The following is a 15,710-nucleotide window of genomic DNA, read 5'->3' as shown; positions in this document are numbered from 1 at the left end:
TTATATAATTGTTTCAAGCTCATAAAACAGAGTGCGTTGGCAGAGACTGCGGCTCTACTTTTTTACAAAGAGAAAAATATGAGGCATGTGTCGCCACTTGCACTGAAAACTAGGCTTCATAGTAGTTTATGAACGCTGATATTATATAAAAATATATATTTTTTAGATAATAAACTGTATTTTTGATAGAAATTAAACACTATGTTTTTGACACTAAAATACACATTGTCTTGTTAAAGTGTGGATGAAGCAATGAAAATCTGTACGGTGCATAGCAAGCGGCGTTCTTTGGAGTCCTACTTTAACGGAAAAAGTTGTCGTTTTTTGCATGAATGTACGTAAATACACTTAAAATAAAATGTCTGTTATATAAGACTCAAATTAGTATTTACGACGAATTAGAATCAAATTCTCATATAACTTTTATTTTTAAAAAATGCGTTGCTGAAATAAAATAATTGCACATCTCAAATTCTCGAATAAACAGAACGTAAAAAGAATGTAATAAAATCAAACATGGAACGCACACTCGAAATTCAAATCAAACACAATAAAGAGGCCTTAACGAATGTCGAAAAAGAAAAAAGAACATTAAATTGAAATCGATTGCTCAAGAGGCTGAATATTTTACTTCCTTAAACAAAGTTATTTTTTTATGAATGAGATGAGTCAATATTGTCTTAGAACTGGTTGAACCTTTTTATTATGAAACCGTTTTTTTTTAATATGAAAATTGTATTGTATGAATAAAAAGTAAAGCCGCATGTCACGAAAAATTACTATATTTTGTGAATTTGCATTAAATGAAATTGTAATGTATTGTCTCCTGAATTAAGATTTAAAAAAAAATCCAATCAATTTAAAATAAAAGTTTGTAACAATAAATCAATAACAGAAAAGTTATTACTATTTTGAAGCTAAAAATGTTAATATTCGAGAAAATAATAACAATTAAGAATTGTAAAGTAAAAATTCTTGCAAAATATTTCAAGCAGATTTCATTAGTAAAATTAATTTGGCGTACCCACTAATTTTTATTCTAATTCGCTTACAACAAAAAAGAGCACGTACAACTTAGTTCGTAAACTAATATAAAAGTTAGCGCCATGTTTTAACGGACAGCTAATTTTATCAAAAGCTTTATTCTAGTTTCAAAACTTCTGCAAAATATTATACATAGCAGCTAAGATTATATTGTAATCATGCTTTTTATTATTCCATAGTCTTAATAAATTTATTCCTACATACCACTCATTAAAGCGATATTAACAAAATAATATCGGAAAAATACACATACGATCACTATGATAAGCATTTTTAGTAATGCTTATTTTCTATTTTAATTATAACTAGATTACGCTGAATATCTACTTATGGTCAGACAATGTCATTATTGCTTACGACAGTCTTAAAGTTTTATTCAAATAAAATCTGTCAAAAATTTTGTCTAAAATACACAACAATGTCCACTTTACTTAGGCGTGCTAATGTTACACGTTAAATAGTTTAATGAAAAGTTCTTTAACTATAAATATCAAAATGCCAGGAAAATTAAAACGGCTAACAAAGTGTTACTCTTTAAATAACAAAAAAAACATTTTAATAATATATTACACAAATTAACATTAAAATCCCTGTTAATTTAAAAATCATTTCCCGCTCAACATCATGACAGAGATGTAATCTTTTCTGAGAAATTCTCGCACATATGTACTGTACTTGTATTCGTAAGCAAAACAGTATGGTCGATTGGGCCACGTGTAAGCTTTACTCCTACTCGCGTTGGCCAGACACAATGATTTTGTTTAGAAACCATTGAGGTTACTAAACAAAATCAAGCATATCTATAGATTGAGTTCTAAGTTAGACTGTTAGTCTATTTTTTATTACGTCGCATTTGAAGCAGCTATCGATACTACACTTGGCCTTATATATTTTTTTCCGTATCGTTAATACAAAATCATATTCCGACACGATATCTAATATTTCTAACAGTAGAGACCAACAAAATTATTCAACCTATTAATCAGACATTCAAAGCGAGAAGAACCAAAATCTCGAAGCGTAAAACTTTTTTATATTATCTAAGCAAATAATTTTGCCCCCAAAAACTATGTTTGTTTGGTTTCATGACACAAAATATTATTTTACGTAAAAATGAGATACACAACTGAATAATTCATTATTAAGCGTTAAACAAACAACGCCATCTATCTTATTTACTCCGAACTTTATACGAAACAACTACACATAATATTCTCGAAGTATTTGTCGTGTTCCGAGCGAAGTGTAATAAAAGCAATTACTCGGCAAAAGGTTGGAAAATAACCTCATTTCCATCATACTTTTCTCTTTCTAGCAAAACAATATTCTAGGTAATTGTGTACTAAACTAAGAACTTCTTAAAAAACGTTATAATTTAATTATCGTTCGAGATTATGACTTTGTTTCATAATTAACTTCAAACCTAATCTGCAAGACTATAGTTTAAAATTCTAATCAAGTTAGACAAATGTTTTTGATTAGCGGAGCTGTTTTTTAAATTATAATGGACCTAGAAAATAAACTAGGGACAAATTAATTTCAGAGAAAATTTTGAAATATCTGAGGTTTTTAGATAAAAATTAGTAGGTACAACTGGTCTTCAAATATGTTTCAACAATTGCCTTATAAAAATAGTTCAAACTGTCAACAAACCTTTGTGTCTCAGCAAAATAGTCCATGGTCAAAAATATCACCCACGTGTGAGCCGTATAAAAGGGTCTAATCTTCGGACCACAGACATCTAAGAGTCTATAAACCGAAACGATGAGACTTGGGCTCTTTATAATAGGAAGGCAAAAAGATTTCGATATAACGAGAAGGAACAAACGATCCGTAAAGGCTTCAACTATTCGACCATAAGGCCGAGGCTTCATACTAATAATATTTCGTCATCGATCAGTCACGGTGTCCTGGTTATGGTATCACGGATCATGTGACTTCCTCCTTATTTTCTCATTCTTATAAGACGTTTGACCGAAGGCCACGGCCACTTTAGGACTACAAGGTCATGCAATTTATCAAGGGAAGCGTTTTCGATAAATTACCCTTGCCTACGACTTTCTTTAGCGAAATACTGTCACTGGTAAAGTTTTTCTTACTTTTCGGTTTTTGTATGGTTCAATCTATTTTATGCGGTTTAAGTTTATGAAAACTAAAGAAATTAATTTTAATCTATACTAATCTATACTAATATTATAAGGCTCAAAAGTTTGTTTGTTTGTTTGTTTGTTTGTTTGAACGCGCTAATCTCAGGAACTACTGGTCCGATTTGTAATACTAATATAATAAACCTGAAGAGTTTGTTTGTTTGTTTGTTTGTTTGTTTGTTTGTTTGTTTGTTTGTTTGTTTGTTTGTTTGTTTGTTTGTTTGTTTGTTTGTTTGTTTGTTTGTTTGTTTGAACGCGCTAATCTCAGGAACTACTGGCCCGATTTGAAAAATTATTTCAGTGTTAGATAGCCCATTTATTGAGGAAGGTTATAGGCTATATATCATCATCGCTACGACCAATAGGAGCAGAGTACCGGTAGAAAATGTTACAAAAACGGGGAAAATTTTGATTCATTCTCTCTTATGTGACGCAAACGAAGTTGCGCGGGTCAGCTAGTATAGTATAATTAAAGAGCAAAATGTATTCTTATTGCGGAGTTCTATTTATATTTTACAAAAAACATATAAAGAAAGTTTAATATACAGCTGTAAAATTATAGCAGCAATATAATTTTGGGGTTATCCCAATTTACACTGGCTATTTATTGTCAATACAGCCACGTTTTCTAAAACTGTACAACATTACTTTCGTTACCAACCAGCTAACTTATCCCCATTTAATCCACAAAAAGTGAAAACACGAGTACAAAGGTAGCGAAAGTAAATAAATGCCTTTAGGATTTTTCGGTGCGTATGTGTCCTCATCACTTAAAAAGGAAACGGGATGAAAGCCCCACTTTTGTTACAAAACCTCTCTTATTTTTTCATTTGAATAAAAGGTTAAATAGAGATGAAATGGGATGTCACCGCGACATCCTCAGTTAATTTACTTAAAACATGCCAAGGTATTATTGAAATGTATGGGTGGAACTGTAGCTGTTGCTATGTTGTGACTGCGTTCAAGGAAAATGCGTTTGTTTTGGGTTGGTACTACAAAAAGTCATGCTAGGACTTGTTACACTTTATTATGAACTAACTTTATATACAGTATTATTTTGAGGAGTTATATGTATGCCTCGTATATGATCACCGCGTCTCAGGGAATTTTCAACGATGATTACAATGAAATTCTATATGTTAATACAGCAAAAGTTTTGGTTCAGTATTTAGATTAAATAATCCTTTCTATATTCAATAACTTTGACCGACATAACTTCTTAATAATAGCTGTCTGTACACGTGTAACCTGCTTAAACCTTTTAAGAGGCTCAAAGGCTTATCGATCTACAAACAACATGCAAATAACTAATATAAAATTGCTTCATTTTTCAAACAGATAATGTTCTTTCTAAATCTAAAAATAATACTACGCATAAATCAAAATATTTTTACTGCGTGAATTTTTAACCAAAATTACTAATATTTTTCTAAGATTATGTGCTTATGCCTCAAGTAATTCCACGCTGAGCTGCGAACGACAGCGTATAAATATAAAAACATAATTTAAAAATTTATTTATACGTTATTTCTTTGAACAATATTTTCACTAGCTACGAAGTCGTTAAAGACAAGCTACGTTAGATTATCGTAGCACCGTAGCGCCTACGAGCTACGACATCTACGAAGCGTAGGCTCTCGTAACTCCACGTACCTGAGGAATCTATTAAATTGAATATCGCACTTCGCTATTGTCACGTACTTGAAGTATATCTATCGTTATGAAATATTGTTAATTACGCCATCTTCTTAATTAGAATAGTATTTAATACACTCTCTGAAATACCATAAAATTTTGATATTCTATTAAAAATAAAGTTCTAATTGTCTGTAGTTATTGAAACCTAGCAAAGCAGTTTGTTGTCCTATATTTATACCTTGCCATTTAAAACGTGCAGATTGTAAAATTGAATGCATTTAAAAATAAACGATCATAATTTTAATAAAAAGCCGTTTAAAAGATCTTATAGAAAAAATTGTTTGTACCATACATTAAATCTTGCTTAAATAACTTGCAAAATATTTACCGTACACTCAAAACATCAGTGCAAATCATATTTTACTTAAGAAAAATAATTACTTAAGTGGCTGTTGGCTGAGATAACAGATATTCTTCTTTAATGGCGACTCTAATGTGCTCTGAAGTGGTGCAAAAATATGAGGGCTTTGCCTTAATGCTATCTATTAAGTGAATTTACAAAATAATATTATGTTTTTTTTTGGAACATTGTGTTTGTTGCCAGTGCTTACGCGCCGTTTAACTTGCAGTCTTTATGTACTTTTAGAGCATCAATTGTGTCACTGAGCTAAAATTATCTAAATTTTACTACGGTTGTGCGTAATAAATTTCATATAAGTATATAACATCAACGATGTAAAAGGTAATATTTTTGAGTCACTAGAAAATAAATAATAATTGAGACATTTTTAAACATCACCTGTCAGAAATGTCAAAACTATAATCGCGATTTCGTTACAAATTATAATCTTATCGACTTCAATGTGATCTCAACAATCGTTGAAGTATACCATTAAAAAATACGAACTTATAAGTTTACAATTTTTATTTGTACTCCTAACTGTATTCTTAAGCATCCATTACATTCTTTTTTTTTTAATACACACACGCACTTGTTTCTATAATTATATCTAAAACCAATAAAAAAATACTTAATAATAATAGGCACAAAACATCCCGGAACTTTTCATAAAAAAACCTATTTTATATTCCATCCATATTCCTAATGTCAAAAGTATTCATTGAGTTAATCACGATTTCATGACAAATTATAATCAAATTGACTCAATTGCCAATCAACTATCTTCTTCGTAGAGTTGTTACTGCATTCTAAAGCAAGCTTTTATTAAGTAGAATAGAACTACTGACGACAGTCCAAGCTCTCACTTTCGTCTATAATTATAACTAAAACCATTAAAAAAACTTAACAATAATCAACCAAACTATCCCGGAACTTTGCACAAAAACATCTATTTTACATTCCAGCCATGCTCTTGGTCAGCGCAATAAGTAGCACTACTTCCCTATTAAGTCGGTCTTGACCAAGTATACCTGCACAAGAGCTCGGGTCAAGTGGCCGTATTATTTACTTTGTCACCGTTTTATTATTTTGAGTCGGTAGAATAAGAAAACAAGTTGTAGTACCACTTTAGTCTCCTTTGTTGATATCTGTCCACATGAATGGGCGGGATTTTGAACTTATTGAGTTGAGAAAGTTCTCTGAGAATTAAATTGGTCTGCTATTGCATTGATTTTATTACTTTTTTGAGTATTGACTTTTATAAGTTGCTTTCTGAAGTAATTTTTTTGAAGTGAGTATAAAAAAGTTATCAAATGTTTATTTAAAATAATTAATTTTCTATATAAATATAGTGCATGTCTTAATTGTCTTAAATAAATATTTTGACAAAACAATGCTTATATGACTTTTGACAATACTGTTTCGTTTATCAATAAACAGTTATTAAATATACAAGTTTCGTATTGAACTTACTTAAAACTAACGTGGTTAACAAAAATCTTATGGACAAATTACTCTCGCATATCTAATTGACCAAAGTGTGACTACAAATCTATCTTCTGCTATTCATCACATTCCTTATGCGCTCAAATATTTTTAATTTGAATAATAAATAGTTCATATCGAAGCGGTGGGTTGACAAGACCTTATTAGTTCAAGGATGTTGTGAGCGACGGCCAATTATTGAAGAATGGCTCCACTACTCAACTTGTACGTATTTATGTACGGCACTTACTGCGAAGGGGTTTCAATTGTACCACGATACGTATTTCCGATATTATGATTAGTCTGGTCAGTTTCTGCTGCAACTTGAGAAATCCGGTGTTAAGTTTCAAACAGTCCTTTCTTTAATTTAAGGAATATCCATGTAATATTCCTTTTTAAACTTTAATGAAAATTGAAACTGCATAAATACCGTCACCACAAAATTTTCTATAATTGAAACATCAAGCAAACTGCAGCAAATACCAAAACAACAGTTTCCAGTATATAAATCCAGCTTATTCATAAGTCGTTTGTATCGACGAAATACATCTCAAACTTTTCAATTAGAATACAATAGCACAGTAAATAATAATACTTCATCATCATTCCAATATCGCGCGAACAGTTAAAGCTTGCTACCGGCGAAGCACTAGTAGGTGTAATTGAGTACAGTGCTGGGATTAATTGAAGCAGAAATGTATCAGGAGTGCAGAGCCGGTGGCGCAAAGCTACGCAGGCGCGCTACGCACCTAACATCGCAGTGGCAGCCCTACTGACGCCACGGACACTCGTTCACACAACTTTCACGATACCCAACCACGTACACGTTAAAAGTGCACGCTCCAAAATATTCCGGTACAACCCTAAAGTTTACGTGAAAAAGTGTTTAAATTTTATTTTAATTTAAAACAGTGTCTTATTTTTAAAGTGTTGTGTGTTGACTAAAATTTTGTGTTTGGAAAACTTTTTGTGCCAGTTATTGTACGGACTTTTTCTTTTGTTTAAAAGTGAAGAGTTTTTGAGACTACTTAATTAGGTGAGCTTCCTTGTTTTATATAATAATATGAACTTTGATATAACTTTTGTCGCAATAACAGGGTTTTTATCGATATAATCGTATCGCGATTCAATCGCGGACTGGAAGGGCCGTTTTGTTGATTTTATTTCGAATCAAATTGTTCGTCTAGGAAGGTTTATCGCTTTTCCAATAATGACATCAAATCGTAAAGTCGTTTTAGGCTAATATAAGCTGTATCAGTAGGTTATCGATGTCGTTAAACTTTGGTTTAATCTGGTGTTTTGTGACTCCTTATGAATTGGTTTAAGTTCAAACTTTATTTGTTGTTTGCACTATAATTTTCGACTTGTTACATACTTTTAGTGCTTTAGATATGTCCGAAAATTTGGAGCCGTATTATGGCCTCGGTTCCTTTATGAAACTGAGAATATTTGAATTTTCTTTTAAAGATACGCTCGAATTTGTTAACATAAAATTAGACTAGTTTTAATTTTTTAAAGTACATAATATATTGTGCAAAGAAACAGTTACACAACAAGTTAAAATAAAAACATGTGTAGTTATTATATACTATTTTCACTTTTCAGTAATGAAATGGGAAGATTGATAATATTTTAATAATTATAATTTATAAATATTTATCAAAAAAATATATTCAAGATGTAACCATCATAGTGCCTTTTAATAACGAATTCATTACATTCCTAAGCAGACACGTCAAGTGCTTTGAAAAGTCAATGAAAAATATATGCTCCGTGTCTCCCTGTGGCCCAAGATGATTTATGTCAATGCGTACATCACTACGGTAACACACCGAGACAAATTGCCTTTTGACACAAACATAGTGTGTAGTTCTTTTTTCCTTTTTTGTTCTTTTTTTACGCACGCAAAGGGAATTTATATGCCAGTGCGTAAAGTATTGTCTGTAATATTTTACGCGACCGAACATAAAGGTTTTAATGAAAAATTTGTTTATTTAACGGTTCCTGAGTTTTGTAAATGGAATGGTTTGTTGTAGAGGAATGTTATGGTGTAATATTTTACGGGTCTTTTGTTTGAGACAAATTTGTCAGGTTACAATGTTGCTAACATATTTTAAAACCAATTTTATTCTTTGGATATATAGAGTCATCGTCACTTTAACGTAATGCTGCGGTTTAATGTGTTTGATTATATAATAATAATTAAACAAGTAGTTATTTTTATTTACCAGACTACATGCAGTCATAAATATAATAAAGTTATAGGCGACTTTTGTTCTTACTACTAACTACTACTTTTTTTCTGTCTAAACCTCGATTTTGCGTAATTTTTTACCTTTGTATTTTAATTTCTGAAAACAAAATGAAAATCCTTTAGCTAACATTACCAGTTTTTTTTTGCTCAGCGAATATAACTATTACATTACATTTTATACTCCTTCTGATAAAATGAACGTAGGATTACGATACCATTTCACTCGTCAAAATTCTCTCACAGTTGAATCTCATCAAATTCGCTATCAAGCATCAACATGTTTGATTGAAACGTTCTATTTGATTACATTTAGATCTGATCTAGGATTTAAGTTTTGGGATAGTTTATCTGAATGATAAAGATTTGTAAAAAGTACTTTCATATACATTTAAAGATATGGTTGCTGTAAATTTTTGCTTATTTTAATCTTATATGAAAATTAAAAATATTGTATGTCATACAAAGATGTTACCTATTTTTGCTAGTTTTAACGCAAGATGGTAAAAAATGGCGTACTGAGGGGGAGGCCTACACTCAACAGTGGGTAGGAATGGGCTGAATAGATAGATAGACAGATAACCAATTAAAAAAGTGAGAAATATTTAAATCACTTACCCCCGGTTTCTGAGTACATTCAGCGGTAGTTTACCTAATCAATAGCGTTTTTTTATATAAGTTTTGACACTATTGAATAGATAAACTATCGCTAAATGTACCTCGGAAACCTGACGTTTGTAAATTATAGACACTTATAAAAGAACAAACCTACAATACTACTTCAAAGCAATTAGAAACATTTTAAAACAATCAAGTTTGCGAGTATAACTACAAAGTAAAGCCCTCCTTTCTTTTCCATTCATCGGCGTTTATCGATACCAATAAAACTATTGTAATTAACCATTCAGAATGGACCATTGTTGTAATAGATTTGTTGTTCATTGTTTCAATAGTTCTGTGAATGTTGCACTCACTAGTTAGTAAACGATCAATGTAAAGCTCTTTGTTTAGATTTTCCATACTTACATATTTTACTGCATGTTTCTGTTATCCGGGAAGCATGTAAAAGTCCCGATTGTATTTAAAAAGTCAAATGTCTTTGAGATTCGTACACTATTGTATCACAAGGTTGATTATTGAACATTTATAAGGAAGATAGTATTCAATTATTGATCGTATAATTTGAACTACTTTGAATGTAGAACTTACCTATTGCGCCTTACTTTACTTACTTATTCGACACAAAATAAGATTCTCGTTCAATTATTTTATGTTCTAACAACTACAGTTTATGAAGTAAGCAGTATTATTAAAACTAAGTTATTGTGAATAAACTTGTGCGGCGTACTAATATAATGTTACGTTTGATATCAGTTCACTGCAATCTATTGTTCGTATTATCATATACTGTATGTAGTCAGACGCTTCTCATATCCTACATACAAACACGTATTATTATGTAGTCAGAAGATATGTATGTAGTCCTCACATTTCATATTAGTATTTTGAAATATGAATTCTGTTATCAACATTCACAGCCTGTCTTAGTTTAGGTATTTGGGTTCGCGATTCCCTCCCGGGCCTGAAATGTTCTACTTCGGTAAAAATGTTACTTAATGGATCTTTATAACTGAATTTTAGTTCTTAATTTTCTTGTGTTTATTAATTTGAAACTTAATTGAGCGTCCTTTGTTACGATTTGAAATAAAGTTTAAAAAATAAAATAAAAATTCTGGAACGCAACAGAAAAAAATTCAAAGCAATATAAAAGAGAACATTTTTTTATTTCAGCCAGTTCGCAACCGTAATACTTACGTATGCAGCTTAATGTATCAAAGTGAATGAGGCTCCAAATTGTAGAAAAAAGCACATACAAAACAAACGTATAGTATTCAAATTCAGAGCACGCTGAACGAAAAATGTTTGATGTGAAAAAAGATTTTGTCCGTTGTCACGTCCCTATAGTTCGTTAACGTTGGATTCAATCGGTCGGTGCTGAGTCGAGTGTTTGGTAAAAAGGCAGAGTACATCACTAACGGCCGACGTGTTATACGCTCAATATTTTGAAAAAGGTGCGAATAGTGAATGAACTCGATTTTAGTATTTTGTTTGCGTTCGTTTTCTTTGTATAGTAGGTTTTTATTGCGATAAAATTAGGTATGACAAAGTCTAAATTACTTCTTAGCCTCAAACCTAAGTTTTTATTTATAGACTTTGAAAGTAACTACGTATGTTGAGATTAAGTCTTTAACATGTGTTTATGAGTGTAGGTTTGGTTATTACAAAATGAAATTGTATAACACCTACGTCCTTAAAATTACGTACAAGTTTTAATCCACCCACATATTGAAATATGCTTCAATAAGTATATAAAGAGATGGAAAGGATGCCAAAAATGATTTTCGTCAATCAAAACTATTGAAGATATATGAAATACTCCCACGGTCGGTTAATGTTGTTCTCATGTGATGGAGGGCGAGTCTATTATATTGCCTATTCGTGTTCTATTGAGGTCAACTCAATATAAATTGGAAACATCTAATAGCCATTTCTTGGTGCTCGACTCCAGTATTGGAACTCACATAATATAGTTACTATCACATGATATGGTATATCAAACCCAAATTTTGATGTATGTGCTAATCTTATCCGATTATTTTCTTACTATAATTATTTTTACTACACAAAGATAATTATTTTCTCTTTGTTACCTTAAGAAGTTTAAATTTCACCACGGTAAAGGGCTTTTTTGTTGATTAAAAATCTTGTATTGGATGTGTTTATCAATTGATGTACGTATACTGTTTATTATAAGAATCTGCCGTAGGGTTGCGTTAATAAAATGAGAAATCCTCTCGAAGTAAACGGTGCTCCCCGCGGCGTTTTAAAGTAGCGTTTAACGTGCTAAAAATTATTGTGACTATTTGTACAACTTTAATGCATACAACAAAGACCATTTTTTCATTAGCCTAGCCTTTCTTCCAAACTGTATTGGAGTCGGCTTCCAGTCTCACCGGATGCAGCTGAATATCGGTATTTTACATGGAGCGACTGCCTATTTGACCTCCACAACCCAGTTACTTGTGTTATAACACGATACCCTTCGGAAAGACTGGTTGTCAGACTTCCAGGCTTCTGACTACTGTTAACGACTATGAAAGATAGAAAATGACAGCCGGGACCCACAATTTAACGTGGAGGAACTCGTTATGTTGTGGATGGTCACCCATCCACAGAATAACCTTGCGTAGCTTATCCTCAAAAATCGATCCGCCCGGCTGTTGTTAACAAAGCCAAGAGCTTCTTATTAACAAAGACCAAATTAAGCAATACTCTGTACAGTACAGTATTGCTAAATTCCCTTGAAAGTTGTTCTTCTGATACCTTGATCAGTTTGCATTTGAAACTTAACTCCGCGAAGCTCATTACGTGTAATTACTTATTTGAAAAACTTCTTCTGTCTCGATCACGGAGATCATAGTAAAGTTTCCAACTTTAGTTCCTAGTACGAGGTGTAAGGTTTAAATTTTATAGCCTGTAGTCTAATACCACTTTAATACTTTTGATATTAAGGTTCATAATTGTGGTAATGTTTAAGAAACTTTATACCTTTTAGTTTTAAGATATTTTTGATCGTTTTTAAAGATGTTCAAGGTTATTTTATAGCACGTGCAGTGTCTGACAAGTTTTAGAAAATTGCTAACTATATTCAAGGATAGAAAGAGGGCTTAATTTAGAACTAGCATTACTTCATAATTTTCATGTGTAATTTTTGGTATAAAGACGTGTTAATCTTGAACGCCGTCTGAATACGTCGGAGTACATGGGTGTTGGTAGGGTATCTAATATTAGATGAATTAAATGGTCTTCATCATAATGAATACGCCTGTCAATCGTTAGGTCTCAAAGATTAATTTCCGCTTGGCAAAGTACTATTAGGTTTCTAATTCTCTTTCCAATTACATTTGTAATATTTATGGTAGCTACTCTGGGTATGGGTTATTATAAATGTAAGTATAATAATATAAATATAAGGTTATCGATAACCGAAACCAAAAATGTTAACGATAAATTAAGGGCCTGCTTTATACAATTCTAGGGAGGGTGAGATATTATAAAAAATATATTATTATACTCTTTTTCATTCAAAAACAAGATTTTAAAAATGTGACAGAGTATGCTCGTGACTGTTCATATAACAAAGACTCTCTCTAAAAGCGGAGCTCTACGTGACGTAAAAGAAAACATGACACAATTGCTTCCCTGTAAACGATACGTAGCTAGACGTTGCATTGAGTTCCCGTTGTTAATAATAGCGAGCTTTCAAGCAGTGTTACTTGGAAGAGATTTAAAGTGAATGTCTTGTTCGCAGAATTTGTTGTAGGAACACGTAGGGAATATTATTTTTCATAGTGACTTTTATACGCTGGATACTTTAGACCGCGAAAGCAATCGTGGTTGTGAGTGAGATTGTTACTTGTGCTGTTTATTAAAACGTGTGGAAGTTATTTTAAACACTTAGAAAGTATTATTTTTCATAGCATATATACGGCACATTTTTTATAGTACCGTAGTCAAACCCGTAGGAAATTGTTCGCTTAGATAAAGTTAGTTTCGATGCTGATAATGCAATAAACTGCTTAGAAAAAACTACTGCGTTAATCTGGTGACTATTGGTTTTATTATAAAGTGCTTGCTTTAAAGTCTTACTAGAGTTGAAAACTGTGAACAGTAAAGCAGACTTTACAAGTCGTGATGTTCCTCAAACATATTCATTCATAATCAAGTAATCTCGTCTCGGATGGTGATACACGATCTTATACTAGCTCACCCAGTATTCGAATATCTTAGCTTTAGATATACTGAACATAATATAGTTTACGTAGTCATTACAAAGCAAATAGTGCGGCAAGTATGCAATTGACTCTACCTGCAGGATACTGTACAAAGCTGAGCCAAAGTACGGAATGGTTTTGAAGGCATGTTGTTAGAAGGTAACTATTACATCAGAGAGTGCCTATATTTACTTACTGTAGCCATATATAACAAAGCCCTGCTATTTTCAGTTTTCTTTTTTAATTTATTGCTGCTTAAAATTTTACCCCCGCAATGAAGTAGCTCTTTTGTCTCAAAATAATGACTTTGTTTGAATCAAAATCACGCATGGTAATAAATTGTTCTAGTACAATAAATAAAATGACGTAACGATTATTTTTAAGGTTTTACCAAAATGTAGCTTCTACCTGCGAGCTCACCACGAGAAACCATTACCTAGAGAAAGAGTGTGCTTTGTGCAAATTCAGGTTATAAACTATCTACGTAAAAATTTCCTTATAATCCTGTGCTTTCGGCGTCATTGAGTCACAATCATCCAAAGTTTCGTATTCATAATATAAGTATAAACTAGGTACATCCCATATTCTAAGAAAAAGAACTTTCCAACTGTTCACTTAAAACACTATATCTTAAAACCGCGACACTTTAAACTAAGGTATAAAAGAGAAACATTTCCATTTTGTCTCCACAGGTAAAAATATTCCACATTTTTGTATAGCTAATCCAACCACATATTTTACGGTAGTTGGGTAATAAATTTTAAAGCGCCGTCTGTGAACTTGGTATATTTTCAGTTTAGTTTCAAAGTTGTAATGTGTAGACTAATAAATCATAATAGTTTATCTTTAGGGAAAGCTTAGTGATAAATACTGCGGAACGACAACGTTTAGTCGTTCATGAGTAAACTGTAGTGCGATTTTCTGTCGTCGTGTACTATCGAGTATCGATATTTTGACCTATAAAATACTCAATTGTGCTAAAATTTGTTCGTACGTCACTAGTTAGGGGCAGTGACCAAGAAGTGCAATTATACAGGCTCGATATCGAGATCCGAGAGTTTCAAATTTAGAATTATTTTTTTTAACCTATTGTAAACCGGTTGTTTAAAATCGATAGTAGTATTAAATGGTTTGTCTGTTATGGCGCCTCTAGCACTCAGATTTGTAAACAATCAGCGTAACGAAGTAATATGCAAAGCCTTCTATAGGTTGATTACTGGTACTTATCTTACGAGACCGTTTACGGGAATTCTACTGATTATATACTTAAAATAACACTGTAGGTCTGACAAAAATGTAAGATACAATCATTGTTAATAAAATTAAGGTCTTACATAGCAAGCATTTGGTGTCTGTTCTTGCAATAATTAGGTGTTAAAATGTTGGTAATGAAACTCATTAATACATATTTTCACGTTGTGTCTAAATTTCTATAATTAATTTATAAAGCCGTTATTATACTGTGTTTAACTAAAACCTATTTGTGTATTATTATAATATCAATGTTTAATTTAACACATGAACGATTTTATTAAATAATCTTATTAGTTTAACTAACGCGATTATAAATTAGTTGACACGGTAAACATTGAGCTTGTGGTTTTAAATAATAAAACGTATGCGTAATAAATAATACACATTTGTTAATGTCGATACATTAGCGGTTTCATTTTATTCGTTTAACTTGCATAGGTAATGAGTAATTTAGTAATATGGGAATTTTGTAGCGCGAATCTCTGTAGTCAGATAGAATTTGACACTATTTGTTCCTGTGGTATAATATGACAAAATTAAGTCGACAGTTAGCTAGGTTTATAGTCGAAAGCAGTTAGGAATCGCCCCTTTGACCAGTATCTACTTCACAGAGTGTTAGACTTAGTTCAACGAAATATTCCTGTTTTAATTAAAGA

General features: G+C 31.7%; 1 protein-coding gene across 2 annotated transcripts in view; it reads left to right on the top strand.

The window, feature by feature from the left end:
* The first annotated feature begins 7,487 nt into the window (after window positions 1-7,487).
* The window catches only part of LOC142975436 (cell adhesion molecule CEACAM1-like), a 56,848-nt gene continuing 48,625 nt past the window's right edge, over window positions 7,488-15,710 (top strand). For both annotated transcript variants that reach the window (XM_076118268.1, XM_076118267.1), the window contains exon 1: window positions 7,488-7,750. The gene's annotated coding sequence lies outside the window, so the exon portion shown is untranslated. The remainder of the gene's footprint in view (window positions 7,751-15,710) is intronic.

Source organism: Anticarsia gemmatalis, chromosome 9 (genome assembly GCF_050436995.1).
Source record: "Anticarsia gemmatalis isolate Benzon Research Colony breed Stoneville strain chromosome 9, ilAntGemm2 primary, whole genome shotgun sequence".
Classification (NCBI taxonomy): Eukaryota; Metazoa; Arthropoda; class Insecta; order Lepidoptera; family Erebidae; genus Anticarsia; species Anticarsia gemmatalis.
The sequence above is the reverse complement of the archived record's forward strand: the minus strand, read 5'-3'. Positions and strand labels throughout refer to the sequence as shown.